This window comes from Portunus trituberculatus, chromosome 19 (assembly GCF_017591435.1).
Source record: "Portunus trituberculatus isolate SZX2019 chromosome 19, ASM1759143v1, whole genome shotgun sequence".
Lineage (NCBI taxonomy): Eukaryota > Metazoa > Arthropoda > Malacostraca > Decapoda > Portunidae > Portunus > Portunus trituberculatus.
This window is the reverse complement of record NC_059273.1, coordinates 7,902,501-7,919,889: the sequence shown is the minus strand read 5'-3', so window position 1 is coordinate 7,919,889 and position 17,389 is coordinate 7,902,501. Positions and strand designations below refer to the sequence as shown.

The window sequence follows — 17,389 nt, the reverse complement described above, 5'->3', positions numbered from 1 at the left end:
GAGAGAGAGAGAGAGAGAGAGAGAGAGAGAGAGAGAGAGAGAGAGAGAGAGAGAGAGAGAGAGAGAAATGTATAGGCAGTGATGGAGGGAAGGAAAAATCTATCCATATGAAGAGAAAGAGAGGAAAATATGTAACGGTAATAGAGACACAGATCTCGTATATGAGGAGAGAGAAAATGGGCTGTGTATATTGGCCGTAAAAGAGACTGGGAGAGGAATTGAGTGAGAGGTACATGAAAGGATGGCACGAGGGGAGAGAGAGAGAGAGAGAGAGAGAGAGAGAGAGAGAGAGAGAGAGAGAGAGAGAGAGAGAGAGAGAGAGAGAGAGAGAGAGAGAGAGAGAGAGAGAGATGGAGAGAGAGGCATGGAGAAGGAGAGGCATGGAGAGGCAGGAGAGGATAAACGGGAGGAGGAGAACTAGAAAAGAGGAGGGTTGTTAGAATACAGGTAGGGAAGCTAAGGGAGGGATGGGGAAGGAACAGAGAGAGAGAGAGAGAGAGAGAGAGAGAGAGAGAGAGAGAGAGAGAGAGAGAGAGAGAGAAGGAACGTGGGAGGGGAAGGGCGGAGTGGGATGGTGGGAGGAAGGAGAGGAGAGGAGAGGTGAGGAGAGGAGAGGAGAGGCAGCGGAGGAGGGAGAGGGTGGAGAGACCGGCCGCCCGACCAGCTGCCAGTCAGACGCGCCGGGCGGTGGGAGAAGGAACACGTCCGCGACCTCCACTTGCGCCTCTTGTACTCTTCCGCCTCCGCCCGCCCTCGCCACTCTCAGCACACCGCAGCGCCATGAGCACCTGGACGCACGTCTGGGAGGGTGGATAGGTCCCCGGGGTGACGGCGCCCGGGACGGAGAAGGAGCGATAGAAAAGCAACTTCGACGAGTGACAAGGACGGTCTTTTCTTCAGTTCTTTGGTGTCCTCTCTGCCACAGTGTTCAAGAGAGCCGCGGCCAAGTGTGCGGCAGGGAAACAAACTTGGTTATTCTGTGCAAAAAGGAAGTTCCACGGTGTCTGCCTTGCATTCAGGTGAAGTTCCTGTGGTGAAGGACAAATGCACCTGAGGTATTCTTAGCCACCTCGTGACCAACAAGTGTGACAAGTTCGGCTGCACCTGACACAGACAGCACCTCACGAACCGCCACTCACCCGGCGTCACTTTGGTAACTGTCCGACCCTCCTGTACAGTCTCGTTACCGTTTAGTCTAAGCACGGTAGGTTTAATGTTAGTCGTCGCGTTTTAATAGACCTTGACCTCACACCCTGTTTGTCTGGCGCAGCGTTTTTGCGTCCAGACTTTTTACTTCGTCGTGTGTGTAGTGTCAAGGAGATCGTTGGTCCTCCCTGCCCCGCCCTACCCTGTCCTGCAGGCAGCTGTACCTCTCAAGTCGATGGTCCTCTTTGGTGTTCCGTGTTGTGTATTCGTGTTCGATACATTTCAGTGTTAGTGATCCTCCACCAACACGTCTTGTCCTTCTCCGCTTCAAGGAGGAAAAGAAACTATTTCTGTCAACAGACCACAGGCTGCGACACGCCTCCTAAGACCAAACACGCACGGACACATACGTACTTTCATTGTTACTTTTTCTAGCCGTTCTGTGTCGTGTGCGTGAGTGTTCACCTGAACTAATGAGCAATCCTACACATTAAGAAGGAACACATCAAAACGTTCGTGAAAATCAATTTTTACAGACTGGCAAATGTTCCTTACCCAATCAAAATATCAAATAAAACATCACTGCGTGTTATGTACTAAAGGAAAAACAATACAAGAAAGACGGAATTAGGGAACATTCCACTGCAAACATTCCACGGTGAGTGTGTGATACAAGCTGCGGACGCCCAGACCCAGTGACGCCCGGGAACACATCCTGAGCAACAGACTCCTCTTAGAAAATCCCTTCAATGAATCAAAGACTAAAAACCAGGAACACAGAGTAATACTTACCGGTGCGGTGAACGCTGACGAAGACTGCAAGGAGTACAAACCAAGAGCACCAGCCACACCCTGGCACAGCTCACCTGCAAATCAATCAAGGGTAAGATATAACAACTTCACATGTATTTATATGTCATACTGTATGTATATGTGTATATGTGCGGACACACACACACACACACACACACACACACACACACACACACACACTGCAATTTCGCTGGACCTGAAACTGATGTATTCTGCAAGGGTACCACAAGAACGGGTAAATTAAAAGCTTGGGAAACTATGACTTTACTTTGCCGTTAAAAGAAAATTAGAAAAATGTTTCGCACAATTCAATGAGCCATTACAGCGGTTTGCTTGACCAAACCGTTCTGCTAAAAGGCAATAAGAGGTTTAAAGTTGGTAGTTCAATTGTAAAACAAAGTTAGTTCTCTACAAGTTTAGATTAATTCACGTTGCCATTATGCATGCAGTACACCAGCAGCCAGGGCGCCACGACGACTCCCAAATACAGCGTAGAATGTGCTCCCTCCACCCTTACCAATCAACGCTAAATGAGAACTACAGCTTCCCTCCTTATTCCTTTACCCCTATCCTTGCCTTACCCTCCAGAGACCTTCCTTCCGTACAACCTTCCGAAGCCATCCAGGAACCCCACCAATCATTCCTTCCCTCCATCACTCCCTCCAACCCTCCACATATCCTCCACGGCAGCTTCCTCCAAACGCCTTCATTAGCCCCGCTGCTGCTGCGCCTTCCCCAGACTCCCCATCTTGCTGCGTTACCCAGCCACCCTGTCTCAGTCACGCGAACCTAAGACACACCAGAACCTCGCATCTCTCCAAAAACACACGGAACACTCTGCAATGCCGGACACTTTCTCTCTCTCTCTCTCTCTCTCTCTCTCTCTCTCTGAGTTACTTTGAACACAAGCCCTTCGTCCTCCTCCCCACCCCCGCCTACCCCTGCTCCTCGGTGCTTCCTATATTATACCCTTTCCTGCTGTTATCTGCATCCCTTTGCTGGCTACACCTTCATTACTTCTCGCTCGTGGCCTAGTGGCTTAATTAAACCTACCCACTACCTTAGTCTCGAATTCCCCCCTAAACATTGCAACCACTGCTGTCTCTACCAACGCTAATGTCACCACCCCTGTCCTGCCCATGTCCCTCCCTCTGTCTCTACCTCTATCCCTGTCTCTGTCCCTGTCTCTGCAGCCACCGTCGCCGCCTCCCTGCCTCGTAAACAGTCACTAGCGCCTCACAGTCTCAGGGAAAAGTGAAGAGATGCGCCACGCCACACATTTTCTGTGGCCATTAAATATTCACACCTTGATATCTCGACTCCTGCTTTCACTTCCGTCAGCGCGCTATCTTTCCCGTGCTCGTACACGCACGCACGCACACGCACACACACACACACACACACACACACACACACACACACACACACACACACACACACACACACCTAGTGACAAAACACTCTCTCTCTCTCTCTCTCTCTCTCTCGTATACGCATAAGCGCACGCACACATCCGTACGCGCGCGCTCACACACACACAAACAAACACACACACACACACACACACACACACACACACACACACACACACACACACACACACACACACAATTCATGAGTGACAACTTGAAAAAAACACATATAGATATTTATTTCCCGCTTGCCAACAGTTGTGGGGAAAAGAGATAAAGGAACCAAGAGAGAGAGAGAGAGAGAGAGAGAGAGAGAGAGAGAGAGAGAGAGAGAGAGAGAGAGAGAGAGAGAGAGAGAGAGAGAGAGATGCAGACAAGACAAAATATACAGCAAACTAACGAAGTAAAAGGAACACAACAATAAACGAGGAGGAAGAACACGGGAATAAAACCAGAGATGGCGAATGAGTGGAAGAAGGGTAAGGAAGTAAAGATGGTTGAAAAGAGGGGAGAGAAAAGAACACCAAATAAAAGAGAAGCACTAGGGGAGAGAAAGAGAGAGAAAAGAGGAAGGTGAAAGAGAAGTAGAAGAGGAACAAGTGAAGGAAGAGGAGAAGGGAGCAAAAGGCAGTGATAGAGAGATGAGAGAGAGAGAGAGAGAGAGAGAGAGAGAGAGAGAGAGAGAGAGAGAGAGAGCATCTTAGATTTCCTTCGGGAGTTCAACACTATTAGTAAATGGAGGATTGATTCGCGTCACTTACTCTCTCTCTCTCTCTCTCTCTCTCTCTCTCTCTCTCTCTCTCTCTCTCTCTCTCTCTCTCTCTCTCTCTCTCTCTCTCTCTCTCTCTCTCTCTCTCTCTCTCTCTCTCTCTCTCTCTCTCTCTCTCTCTCTCTCTCTCTCTCTCTCTCTCTCTCTCTCTCTCTCTCTCTCTCTCTCTCTCTCTCTCTCTCTCTCTCTCTGCTAATGAGTCTCGCTGTTCCCTCGGCGTAAGGAGATGCTGTTATACACTGACCGAGGCGTCAACACGTGCCTTCAAGGTTCCTAACGCAAGGAAATGTAAGGCAGAGGGTAAACTTTCCACGTTATCATCTGCAATTCTACTGTCGCGTACGTGTGAGAGTCGTCTTTACTCCTCGCTCCTTCCTTTTCCCCTTTATTTTTTTTTTCATAAGAGGATAGTGATCTTTTTTGTTGTTTTTTCATCCCCCTCTTGCGTATACCTTTTTTCTATTTCTTACTCTAATTTACCTCCGGATAAGATTCATAAAGTACCTTGTCGTAAATATTTCCACGGTGAGACTCAAAGTTCCTCGTTTACATATGTTTAAAAGAAGGGGCTTGACAAGAGAGCGAGAGCGAGAGAGAGAGAGAGAGAGAGAGAGAGAGAGAGAGAGAGAGAGAGTAAGAGAGTAAGAGAGTGGTGCAAGGTAGAAATAAATGCAAAGGATAAAAAAAAATGAAAAGAAAAAAGCAAGGGAGGTGAAAGAAAGTGAATGAATTTGGAGAGAAAGAGAGAAAGAAAAAGGCGAGGAATGTAAAGGGAGAATGCGAGAAAGTAGAGGGGGGAAAAGGTGGAAAAAGGACATGCAACAGAAGGAGGGAGGGAAACCGAAAAAAAAAAAGAGGATTGAAGTGGATGAATAAGGAGGGAAACTAGAAAACAGGCAAAATGTGGAAGGTGAAATAGGAGAAGGAAAGAATATGGTAAGAAAACAATGAACGAACTTTTATATGATGAAAAAAGGAGGAACAACAAGACAAAAGACGATAAATGGAAGAAAATGGGAAACAAGTAGATGGAAAAAAAAATAACAGATAAGGTAAGTGGATTAAGAGGAGAAAAATATAAAGGAGAAAGAAAAGAACATGAACATGAAAGATAAAGGTGAGAAAAGTGAGCAAAAAAAAAGGAAGCTGGTGAAAAAAAAATGTGAAAATATGAAAAACGGGAAACAAAAGACACCAGCTGAAAAAAAAGAAGCAGAAAACAAGGGGATAGAGGAGGAGGAAGAAGAGGGTGGAATAAGTGGATGAAAAGAAAGACCGCAGAAAGGGAGGAAAGAAAGAGGAAACTGCAAGAGATTTTGGTGTAAAGCTGCGGAGGTGTTTGTAGGAAGAGAGGAACTTGTCGCATTTGCCCTACAATGCACCAACTCCATCCTCACGGGAATCACTTCGCTCGGCTTCTTTGATCTGACCTAAGCTACGAGATCACACACACACACACACACACACACACACACACACACACACACACACACACACACACACTATGTACATAAACTTTCTTCTATTACATGAAATGAAAACTAGATTAATATAATTTCAAAAGCACACAGAACACACAATTGGTGGCAGCGGTGGGATAGCTTTAAGAAAGGAAGAATAAAGGAAAGGAGAGGAACAAAAGAAATCACTATGGATATGCAATTACTTTCTTCTCTTTTTAAGACAAAACCTTCACCGTCTCCAAGGAAAATCTGGATCCCGATGGAGGTTCCTTCCTAAGAAACGCTGCGTTGGCTAAATGGGATCACTAAAACCCTAATAATATACCTGACGCGCTGTGGTGAACCGGCTCTCAGATAACCTTCTTTCCCTTTTCTTTTTTTCTCATTAAATCCGAGTCCGCGCGTGACCATCTAAAGGAAGCGAGGCAGAAGACTCAGCACACACGCCATATCAGGGGCCAAAATATTATCCGAGTTGACATAGTTGCACGGGAAACTTGCTTCGCTCAAGTGGCACTATCGCCTTGTTTACAGGCCTTGATACAGAGCCCAACTTCCACTTGCCAGGCTTAGACAGCATCACCGAGACCAACTTTAGGTCCTGTGGTCTTTTCCCCTACCCAGATCCTTTCTGTGTTTACTTCCCCGAGGACATCCTTGGCGGCAGCACTTGAGTGGTAAGAAGAGCAGGAAAGAGAGCGAGAGGCAGGGATAGAGTAGTAAGGAAGACACACTCATACACACATAAAAAAGAGAAAGATAAGAAAAGGCGACGTTCTTGCCTCAGCTGAGATACAAAGCCGGTGAACGCCGATAAGTTGAGCCTGGTGCTTCATCCCACTTCCACGAGTCCTTTGTAGCTTCATGACCCCCTCCCCGCGGCCTCTCCGTCCAACACCGTCCTTCTAGACTTTAACATCTCGGTTCACGAAATAGTTGGGAGGCTTCGAGCTCTCCCGCGCTGAGGTAGTCACTGAGTCGAAATTGCCTCCTTCTTCCTGAAATAGTTGATACTTGTTCCAGGGCAGGTGAAAAGAGAGAAGTGGTTGAGGATGAGGAAGAAGAGGAGGAAGATGCGTTCGAAGAGGAAACCGAGGAGAGCGAGAAGAAACATGAGTAGGAGGAGGATGGAACAGATTGTGCAGATTAAGTTACGACTAGGAAATATAAGACAATAAAAAATATATATAGTGGAAAGAACACGGTCTTTTTCTACAATAAAAACACTTCAGGGAGCTATCTAACTACTTGTGAGAAAGCAAGATATAAATAAGGAAAGGATTCTCCCCATCTAATTATTTCACTTTTAGACAACAAAAAGCTTAAGTTAAAAACAAGAAAATTTACGTGAAGCATTGCAGTTAAATATCGAAAATAATACATTTTACTTGAAACAGAAAAAAAAAGCAAATTAAAAATGATAACAACAGCAATAATAGAGAAAAAACACTAAGCAAAAAGCCGAAGACCAGACAAAAATCAACTTCCTCCGATGAAAATATATATATAAAAAAAAAACTGCAAGATCATAAACACGCTGCTACGTTCATCAAAAGACACATTACAGATCAACACTAACATACACACCACGCTTACTTTTTCCGAACGCTAATCCATACGAACTGTTCCGGAAACTGACCAATTTTGCGACCACAGCATTCTGACCAAACACACTACACACATCAATGAAAGGTCCCAAGAAAAAAAAACAGTGGCACAGTGTTTTGCTCCTGTGTGCTGTACTTTGCTTTCCGTGTCTGTATTGATTCGCAGTTCAAAATCTTTAAGCGAATGGTGTTACTGAAATTACACTGTTGAGGATCCTGTTGACCTTAATAATGTCTTCACGGAAAATAAGAAGGAAAGTGCAGGAAGACGAGAACGAAGAGGAGGAGGTAATAAATGACGGTGAAAAGGATGAAGACAAAGGCAAACAAAAAAATAAGAGAGAAGGACGAAGAAGAAAACGATGATGAGTAGGAGGAAGACTGAGAAAAGGAAGAGAAAAACAACGATAAATACGAAGAAAGGGATGAATGAATACGTGGACGAAGAAGACAAGGAAGAAGAGGATGAGGAGAGTGAGAAAATACGAAGACGAGGAAGATGAGAGAGAAGAAGAAGAGCAGAGGGAAGACTTAGGTTCGAAGGGGGACGCGGCCATGAGGACATGATGGATAGTATAGCGAGAGGGAAGGTGGAAAGAGGGAGGAGGTCACATACTAGAGAGGAATTATGGGAAAAGAGAGGAAGAAGAGCGTGAAACTTCTAAGGCCAGAAAATGGGAGAAGCGAGGAGTATAGATAAGGAAGGTTGAGATAAACTTGAAGAAAAAATGAGAAACACGTAGGAGACACAAAGACGAGGCGCAAATTTAAGGAAGAGGGATAAAAAATGAGAAAATAGGATGAGAAAAAAAGACGAAGGAAGAGGAAGAGGAAGGAAGATAAGCAAGCTGGGATGGACCACGACGGAGACAATGAAGAAGAATGAGATATAAGAGGAAAAGAAGGTTATGAGAGCGATGAGGACAGTGATGAGGGCGAGGGAGGAGCGAGAGAGGCAACGTGTAATCCGATTGAAGTTAATTGCGAAAGGAAAATCCCTTAAACTTACATTTAAACGATCGATTCAACTCTGGACCCTTGGCAGCGGACGATGTTGCTGTTATTATCATGGCAGTAGCAGTAGTAGTAGTAGTAGTAGTAGTAGTAGTAGTAGTAGTAGTAGTAGTAGTAGCAGTAGTAGTAGAAGTATTATTATTATTATTATTATTATTATTATTATTATTATTATTATTATTATTATTATTATTAGTAGTAGTAGTAGTAGTAATGGTAGTTGTTGTCGTAGTTGTAGTAGTAACAGTAATAGTAGTAGTATTGGTGGTAGTACTGGTAATAGGGATAGCAGCAGAAAAAGTAATAAAAAGAGGACAAGGTGGAAAAAGAAGAACAGGAATTGGCGAAAGGCGGCGGCAGAGGAAGAGGAGAAGGAAGAGGAGGAGGAGGAGGAGAAGGAGGAGGGAGTAAGAGGAGGAAAGTATTTATCTACAGAACAATGCTTTTTCTCACGGACTTTCTCTTTCCTTTTCTCTGAGTTGTTCTGTTTCTTTCCCCCCTCCTCCTCTTCCTCCTCCTCCTCCTTCTCCTCCTGCCCTAAGATTCACGGTGTCTTCCTCCTCCCGCCACTGAATCTTTCCGCCCCCAAGACTTCTCGGCCACCTCTCCTCCCGCCGCGAATCGTGATGCCTTCCGTTGTTTCCTGTGACGTGAAGCGCTTCCCAATCCTCGTTCTTCCCGCCCCTCCAACGTCCTCGTCTTTATTCTAGCATTTCCTTGACTTCCTCTTTTTCCACCTTGATTTTCCTTCCTTGTCATTTTTTTCCTTCGTTTTTTTGATGGATGGTTTTATTTTTCTGGTTGTTTTTAATCAATTTTTCTTTGTTTTGTTTTTGTTTCGGGTCTTGTTTTCTTGTTGGTTTCATGGTTTTTAGTACTTCTGCATCCTCTTCCTCGTTTTCTTCTTTTCTTTTCATTTTCTTTATCCCTTTCTCACATTTCACTTCCTCTTTTTCGTTCTTCCTTTACTCGTTTTCTCTGTCCCTCCACTTCTTTCATCTTTCTTCTCTCTTTTATTCTTTTCTTTTTCTTTCGTCCTTCCGTGAGAGGTAATCAAAGGGCTTTCAATTACTTGTCACTCCTTCGTCATTACCACTCATTCCTCTCCCTCTCATTTCCTCAGCGCAAGAAACACATCAAATAAGGAAAAATAAGAATAACTGGTGAAGAAATTCGTTGCCATAAACACAGAAAAACAAAGAAAGATGAAGAAAAAACGCATAACTTTTCAAATATACAAGACATTTTACCTATTTATTTATTGACAAAGGTTACTAATGAACAAATTATATACAGTGAAAGATAAATGACAAAAGTAAAAGTGGGAACAAAATATTACATAAGACACGACCTACAGTAAGTAAGAGGGAAGGAATGGAGCGGAAGAGAGTGAGGAATGTTTGGAATGAAAAAAGAGGAAAGCGGATGAACGGAGGAGGATGTGTGTAGGAGTAAGAGGGGGTAGTAGGAGGAGGAAAAGGAGGAAGGTGGAAGAAAATGGAGAGTAGGAGGATAAGTGGGTATAATTACAGGAAAAGATAAAGGAACTATTTGGCCTGAGGATAAAGAGGTTTTCCAAGTAATAGTCGTACACTTTCTCCACGGCACACCAAATAGAAATAACTTCCTTGATATCTCTATTCATGCAATCCAATACGCGACTCTCAGTGAAAGGAGGGAGCGTTTGCTTACCTAACCTTGTATCAGAGTTTGTTAAAGGAGTGTCAGGGATGAAAACTTTTCCCTAAACTAACTTTGTAACCTTACCTTACCTCACTTTACCTCACCTAACTCTACCTTATGTAATCTTACTTTCCTCTACCTAATCTTCACCTGCCTTAACCTATAATGATTTTGCCTAGTCTCATATCGTCTTCGTTATAACTTTATTTAACATGATTTTTCAACGATTTTCTTGTCTTACTTTGTCACTTAATCTAACTTGCTATATTTCCAACTTGATCACTTTCATTCACTAAGTATAAAAACATATATGGGTAAAGAAATTAATGAAGGAGTAAAGAAAGACCGATAAAAAGGAATATATAAGTAAACTATGAATAAATAGAAAAAAAACTGATGAAAGTTTAGCATTATCTATTAACATAAACAAGCCAAATGAATGAAGTAATGGGTTGGAAGACGCGGAAGGCGGAGGAAGAGAGATACTGAGAGTGACACAGGAAACACACAAACAAATGAAATGTCACAGGAAGCCAGAAGATAGTGGCTGAGAGAGAGAGAGAGAGAGAGAGAGAGAGAGAGAGAGAGAGAGAGAGAGAGAGAGAGAGAGAGTCTAGCCAATCCGATAATTAGTAGACCTCCAATAAGAAAGAAAAATAATGCTTACAACACACGAAACGCCTCAACTAACTCTCTCACTCTCTCTCTCTCTCTCTCTCTCTCTCTCTCTCTCACACACACACACACACACACACATGACAAAAGTAAGAAAAAAGTTCTATAAAATTAACTTTCACATCTTCCATTAGTCCACCACAAAACTAAAAAAGAAAACGACAGAATCTCAGAAAATAAACAACATCTTGAAAAATCGACAACTTTCAAGGGATCAGAATGAGAGGCTGAAAAATGGTAGCAGGCGAGGAAGGAACAGCAAAGAGGCGAGGTGGGGAGGCAGAATGGATAGAATGGGGAGAAGATAGCTTAAGGGGAGAAGAAATTTGAGAGCAGTGCAGGGAATGGAGAGGGAGAGAAGAGAGAAAGAGAATAGGTAGGGAGGAAAACTAATGACTAGGGAGAGAAAGAACATAAGATTGAGGAAGAGAATAAAGACGATGAGAGAGGAGAAGAAAAGGAAACGAGAGGAAGAGACTTTGAGAAGAGGCACTGAAAACGGAAGAGAAAAGCATATAAACGTACAGAACAGAAAATACAAAGGAGTAAAAATCAGTAGAAAGAGACACAGTGTAAGGGAAGAGGGAGGGAGAAGACAAAAAGAAAATAAAGAAAACGTGGAATGGAGTCCTTGTTATGGTTAATGGGGAGGGGAATCTTAATGTAGTAGGAGTACACACACACACACACACACACACACACACACACACACACACACACACACACACACACACACACACACACACACACATATTCTCTCACTCTCTCTCTCTCTCTCTCTCTCTCTCTCTCTCTATCCGAGTTATGGGGAGAATGCTGCGTTAGTTTTTCCTTTTGTTTTGGCTCCAGGCAGGTAGCGAGGAAGACGGTAGGTAGTTCTTTTCTCCCCAAGCCCACAGGCACTTAGGTAGCAAGGTGCACCGGGAATCAGAAAGGCTGGAATCCATGAGAGACTTGCTAGGTAATGGTTAGGTAAGATTCAGGATGGTGAGATGAATTAAGGTTAGGTTATGTAAGGTAAGGTAAGGTTAGGTGAGGTGAGGTGAGGAAATGTAAGGAAAAGTAAGGTAAGGTGAGGCAAGGTAAGGTAAGGTAAGGTTAGGTTAGGATTAGGTTAGGTTAGATTAGGTTAGGTGAGATTAGGTAAGGGAAGGGAAGGGAAGGGAAGGGAAGGGAAGGGAAGGGAAGGGAAGAGAAGGAAGGGAAGGTAAGGGAAGGGAAGGTAAGGGAAGAAAGGGAAGTTGAGGTGAAGTAATTTAAGAAAGAGAAGAAAAGGTAAGGCAAAGAAGATAGAGATAAAACATAGTTTTTTAAGGTTTTGTAAGGTAAAGCAAGATTCCTGAGACAAGTTTTGGAGGTGGAACGGAAGGAAAAGGTGGGAACAGGTAAAGGAAGGTTAGTGGATGGGAAAAGGTAAGTAGGCGTGACAGATATGGTCAATAGGTAAAGGAGAGATGGCAGAAAAGGCAAAAAAAAAAACCTACTGACAGGAAAAGGCAAAAACAAGTTACCATGAATGAGTAAAGAAGGAGCATTTTTGTGACACAGGAAGAGTCGAAATAAAGCAAGATAAACGAGTAAATAAAGGTAAGAAGAGAGCAAACTGGCCGGAAGGAGGGAAGGCATGGGCTGTGGAGAAGAAAACCCGTGGAAAAAGTTACGAATCTGAGAGGTAAGGACTGAGAAAAAGAAATGTTCAATGATATCTTTAAGGACAGCCACTCCACTCACTTCAGACGAACCTTGACCTCTTTGGACTGAAATTATTTTTATCTCTTCTCCATTCCTCCTCCCTCGGGCTCAGCGGGACGGGCGATCTATACAGAAACCCCTGAAGTAAAAAGAAACCAGCGGGGAGGAAGAAAGGAGAGGCGAAGGAAAGGAAACAGATGACGCCACGGAAACTAAGCAAATATAAACAGAAAATAAAATAGAAACACATTTACAGAGGAAGAAACTCACGAAAATAGAAAATATGAAGGAAATATAAACAAAGAAAACAAAATAGAAACACATAAATGAAGAAAAAGCTGACAAAAAATCAATATAAATCCAAGAGCCATAACTTCACTCAAATCTACAAATCAAAACAAGCAAACTATTACAAAAAAAAAAAAAAAACATAACATAAATGGAGAGAAAAAAACAACTAATGAAAAACAAATTTAATCCAAGAATCATTCCCTCACACAAATCTGCAACTAAAACAATCATACTAATATAATAAAAAGATAAAAACACGAAGACAAGAAAACAAGCAACCCACAGAACATTGAACAATACCAAACCAAGAGAATATTCCCATGCTCTTTGTTGCTTCCATTTTAGCCATGTAGACTCTAAACTCCAGCCCACAGATACAGACACGGCGAGGCTGGTTCATATCTCCCATTGCGTGGCGTGAGTGTCTGCAGGTGTGGCTGTATGCGACTATATGCGACTCAGGATATGTCAGGTGAGGGAGAGAACACCTGGCGGGAGTGAGAGAGCTTACCAGTGTTTGGGAGGCGAGGAGCGGCGACTCACGAGGAACAGTCCCTTAGCTTCTCGTCAGGAAAGAAATAAATGAATGGTTATGATGCTCACCAGGCGGAATGGTTACGAGAAAGGAGAGACAGGAGGTAAGGAGGAGAGGATGAGGGGCAGTGGGAGGTGAGGAGAGGAGGGAGAGGAGAGAATATAAAGGAGTCGAGAGGAAGGAAATAGGGAAGAGATGAGAGGAACTGAGAGGAGAGAAATGTGCAAGAAAAGGACAGGAGTAAAAGGAAGGAGAGAATGGGTGAAAGAAAGAAGAGAAAAGGAATAATGAGCTGTTGAGGAAGGGAAGATAAGGAGTGATGGGAGTTAAGGAGGGTGAGAGGATGAAGGGGTAACGAGGGACATGAGAGAGAGGGAGAGGTGGCTTCCCGGTAAAACAAGGTGTAATAACTGGCGGGAAGGTACAACTGGCGGTGCTTCGCTGAATTGTCCTGAATAATTAATCTTATGACCGTTTACTTCTCAATGAATTACTGTGCAAGTACGTTATATCTGCACGTTACCACCTCTTCGTCCTCCTACTCCTCCTTTCTTCTTCTTCTTTTTCTTCTTCTTCTTCTTCTTCTTTTCTTCTTTTTTATTTTGTTTTTCACTTTCTTTTTCTTTTTCGTCTTCTTCCTCTTTTTCTTTATCTTTTTCTTTTCTTCTTCTTCTTCTTCTTCTTCTTCTTCTTCTTCTTTTTATTTCTTCTTTTTCTCGTGTTCTTTTTTCCTCCGCTTCTTCTTCCTATTCCTCTTCATTTTCTTTTCTTCTTCTATTCCGTAAACTCCTTCTTCATTTTCTTTTTCTTCTTCATTTTCTTTTTCTTCTTCATTTTCTTCTTCTTCTTCTTCTTCTTCTTTTCTTCTTCTTCTTGCGTCCAGTCATTCATAGCCTCGTTATATTTATAGCAGAAAACGAGAAGGCGACTCAGCACCGTTTTCTTTTTTGTTCTCCTTCCTTTTTGTTGTCAATATCTCATCGGGGAACATCCAGCCCGGTGACTTATGGACACGGGGCTTTTCTTCTTCCCTACTAACCATTTATATAATCTCGTAAGAGCCTACATATATATATCACTCGACATTTATCGACGTGAACAATCGTAAGGGCAAGATTATATGTCTCTCAAGTCGACTTTGGAAAGGAGACGCAGAACACACTAACCTCTATCCGATCGTGCTCTTCTTCCTCCGCCATACAAACTAGTTCCTGTCCGTTAATAGATCAGTATTTGTAAGAGAAAGTGCTAGAGATTTAGTGCTTATAACATATGCATTTTCTACCTCTTCTTTTTATACTCCCTTTCCTCCGCCACACAAACTAGTTCCCGTTATTTAATGTTTTGGTAATCATAAGAGAAAGTGCTAAAGAGATTTCATACCTATCACAATTACTTCGGAAGATGAGTGGAGTGCATAATCATTCTCTAATTCTTTTCTATACTCTTCCTACTTCACCACACAAACTAGTTCCAGTAATCGCCAGAGGAAATACTGGAGAAAGATTCGTGGCTATCAGATCTACTTCAAAAGCCAGGCGCAGTACACTCGCTACCTGTCTCTACTTTTCTGTACTCTTGAACCGCCGCTACACCAACTCGTTTTAACCTGAGGGGAGGGCGAAGCTAAAGGTCCTGAGGGAGAGCTCGGATACAAAGCTGAGGATAACTTTGTCCAAACAAGCCGTTCTGATGCAAAGTGTGGAAGCCAGAGATCAGGGCAAGGGTGGCTGCAAAGGAACGACGGGGGGTAGAAAAGAACACACACACACACACACACACCTCCCCTTACACCATGTCAAGACTCAAAATATTCCTTAAAAAATAAATCCACCTACATCATGGAAGTTATTTTTTCTACCCACCAATCACGTGTGACTTTAATATCCATGAAGATAACGATGTCTACGTAACTGCACTTAATTCCCTCCGTCCTACACGACACTCTTATTTACGTCTTACCCCGCTACAATTTCCCCGTCACCTGACCTTGGGCGCAGCTGGCGAGACAGTGCTTGGTAGGAAAGGCATGAAAGGCCGCGTGACATGACAACAAGGCACACACACACACACACACACACACACACACACACACACACACACACACACACACACACACACACACACACACACACACACACACACACTTTCAAGAATCGATGCACCTGCTCCAAACACTTCTCTCCTCCTTTTCTTTTCTTTTATTGCTCCTTCTCCTTCTCCACTTCATTCTCCTCCTCCTCCTCCTCCTCCTCCTCCTCCTCCTCCTCCTCCTGTTGCTGCTGCCGTTGCTGTCTTCTTCACCTCAATCACCTTTTTTTTAACCTCCTCCTCCTCCTCCTCCTTTTACCTTCTTCATACGTAACATCTCTTGTCTTTTCTTTCTTTTTCCTCCATGTCTTCCTCCTCAACTATTCCTCCTTGTTGGATGGAAAATTTCTGTTTAAAGATTCTTGGCTTATTCGAGTAGAGAGAGAGAGAGAGAGAGAGAGAGAGAGAGAGAGAGAGAGAGAGAGAGAGAGAGAGAGAGAGAGAGAGAGAGAGAGAGAGAGAGAGAGAGAGAGAGAGAGAGAGAGAGAGAGAGAGAGAGAGAGAGAGAGAGAGAGAGAGAGAGAGAGAGAGAGAGAGAGAGAGAGAGAGAGAGAGAGACTAAGAAACAACTGGTTGACAGTGACTGGGACGGACGTGCTAGGCCCCGCAAGGTGCCAGAGGGAGCGGAGGGGCGTCTCCCTTGCTTCGTCAGGAGGAGAGTACCGCTCTAGGCCACTTCTCCTCCCCTTTTTCTTCTTCTTCTTCTTCTTCTTCTTCTTCTTCTTCTTCTTCTTCTTCTTCTTCTTCTTCTTCTTCTTCTTCTTCTTCTTCTTCTCCTCCTCCTCCTCCTCCTCCTCCTCCTCCTCCTCCTCCTCCTCCTCCTCCTTCCACTTTCTTCCTTTTACTTTATTTTTCTCTCGTTCCCTTCCTTTCCCCCTAAGCTTATGTTTTCCTCCCAGCTCTATACAATTGTTTTTCCTGCTGATAGTGCTTCTCCTACTGCTTCTCTCCTGCTTCTCCTTCTCTTCTTTACCATCCTCATCTTTTTCCTCTTCTCACTAACTCCTATTGCTCATGTCTACACTGTTTTATTCTTCTTTACTTTTTTCTTCTTCTACCTTTTCTTTTATTCATAATTGTCAGTTATTATTATTTCTCCCTCTTATCTTTATATTCATGCTTTTTATTTCTTTTTCCTTATGATTCTCTAAACCTTTTATTACCACTACTACAATTTAGGATAACATAGTTCTTTCCCTGTCTTTTGTTCACATTTCACTTTTTTTTCTACTATTACTACTACTACCACGTCACCCTCATCATCATTAATTACTCTTCTACTGCACCTCCTCTTAACTTTCCTCTTAACCCCGCAGGGCCTCTTCTCCATCTTCACGCTCCCTCTTGACTCTCCTTCTGTTTAATTTAGCTCTTTCTCCTTACCCCGTTTACTCTCCTTTTTATAATCTTTCTTTCTTTTACCTTTTTTTTTTCGCCCTTGTCGTTTCCCTCCTAATCTGTATTTTCTGTTTTTTTTTTTTATTCTTTCAATTTTACAACATTCACGATAACTTTTCGTTTTATCTCCCTCCGAGTTTTTTTTTTCGTTTTCTTTCTATTATTTTTATCTTTTCATTTCTCGGATATTTGTAGTGTTTGACGTTTCTTACCTTTACCTCCTTCCTTTTCATTTTCTATTTTTAATGCAAGAAAACATACACATACTCTCTCTCTCTCTCTCTCTCTCTCTCTCTCTCTCTCTCTCTCACCACTCCAACACAACTCGCCCTCGTGGGTAAGCTAATCTTTCCAACAGTTTCAATAATCGCTACACGCACACCTGTTCTCTACATTAGGCCGACCAATCAGGTGTTAATTACTATATTCCACCTCACCCCTCCGCCTCCATATCGTCTTTTTTTTAAGTGGGGGAGGAGGACGGGGCAAGAGGGGGCCACTAACTACACTGTCGAACAATTAACCCAAATTGTTGCCAGTTTTATGTACCTGTTCTGTTTTTTTCGTTTTTTTAATGCTTGTGTGTTTTTGCGTTTTTTTCTCTTTTTGTTTGTCTACCGTTTTCTTTAGCATATATATTGGCTGAGGGGCATCGTGTACCTTCCGTGGACAGGTGAGCAAACAAGGTTAATTATTCGTGGGAAGGCTAAAGATGACCTGACACTTTATCGCTATCCTTGAAAAAAATAAGCCAGGGAAAAAGATATATTTCCACATTGTCGTAAATCAAGGCGTAATTT

At 43.1% G+C, this 17,389-nt stretch overlaps 1 protein-coding gene across 1 annotated transcript in view; it reads left to right on the top strand.

The window, feature by feature from the left end:
• Positions 1 to 663: 663 nt before the first annotated feature.
• The window catches only part of LOC123506279 (zwei Ig domain protein zig-8-like), an 88,328-nt gene continuing 71,602 nt past the window's right edge, over positions 664 to 17,389 (top strand). The window contains exon 1 of the mRNA XM_045258230.1: positions 664 to 2,029. The gene's annotated coding sequence lies outside the window, so the exon portion shown is untranslated. The remainder of the gene's footprint in view (positions 2,030 to 17,389) is intronic.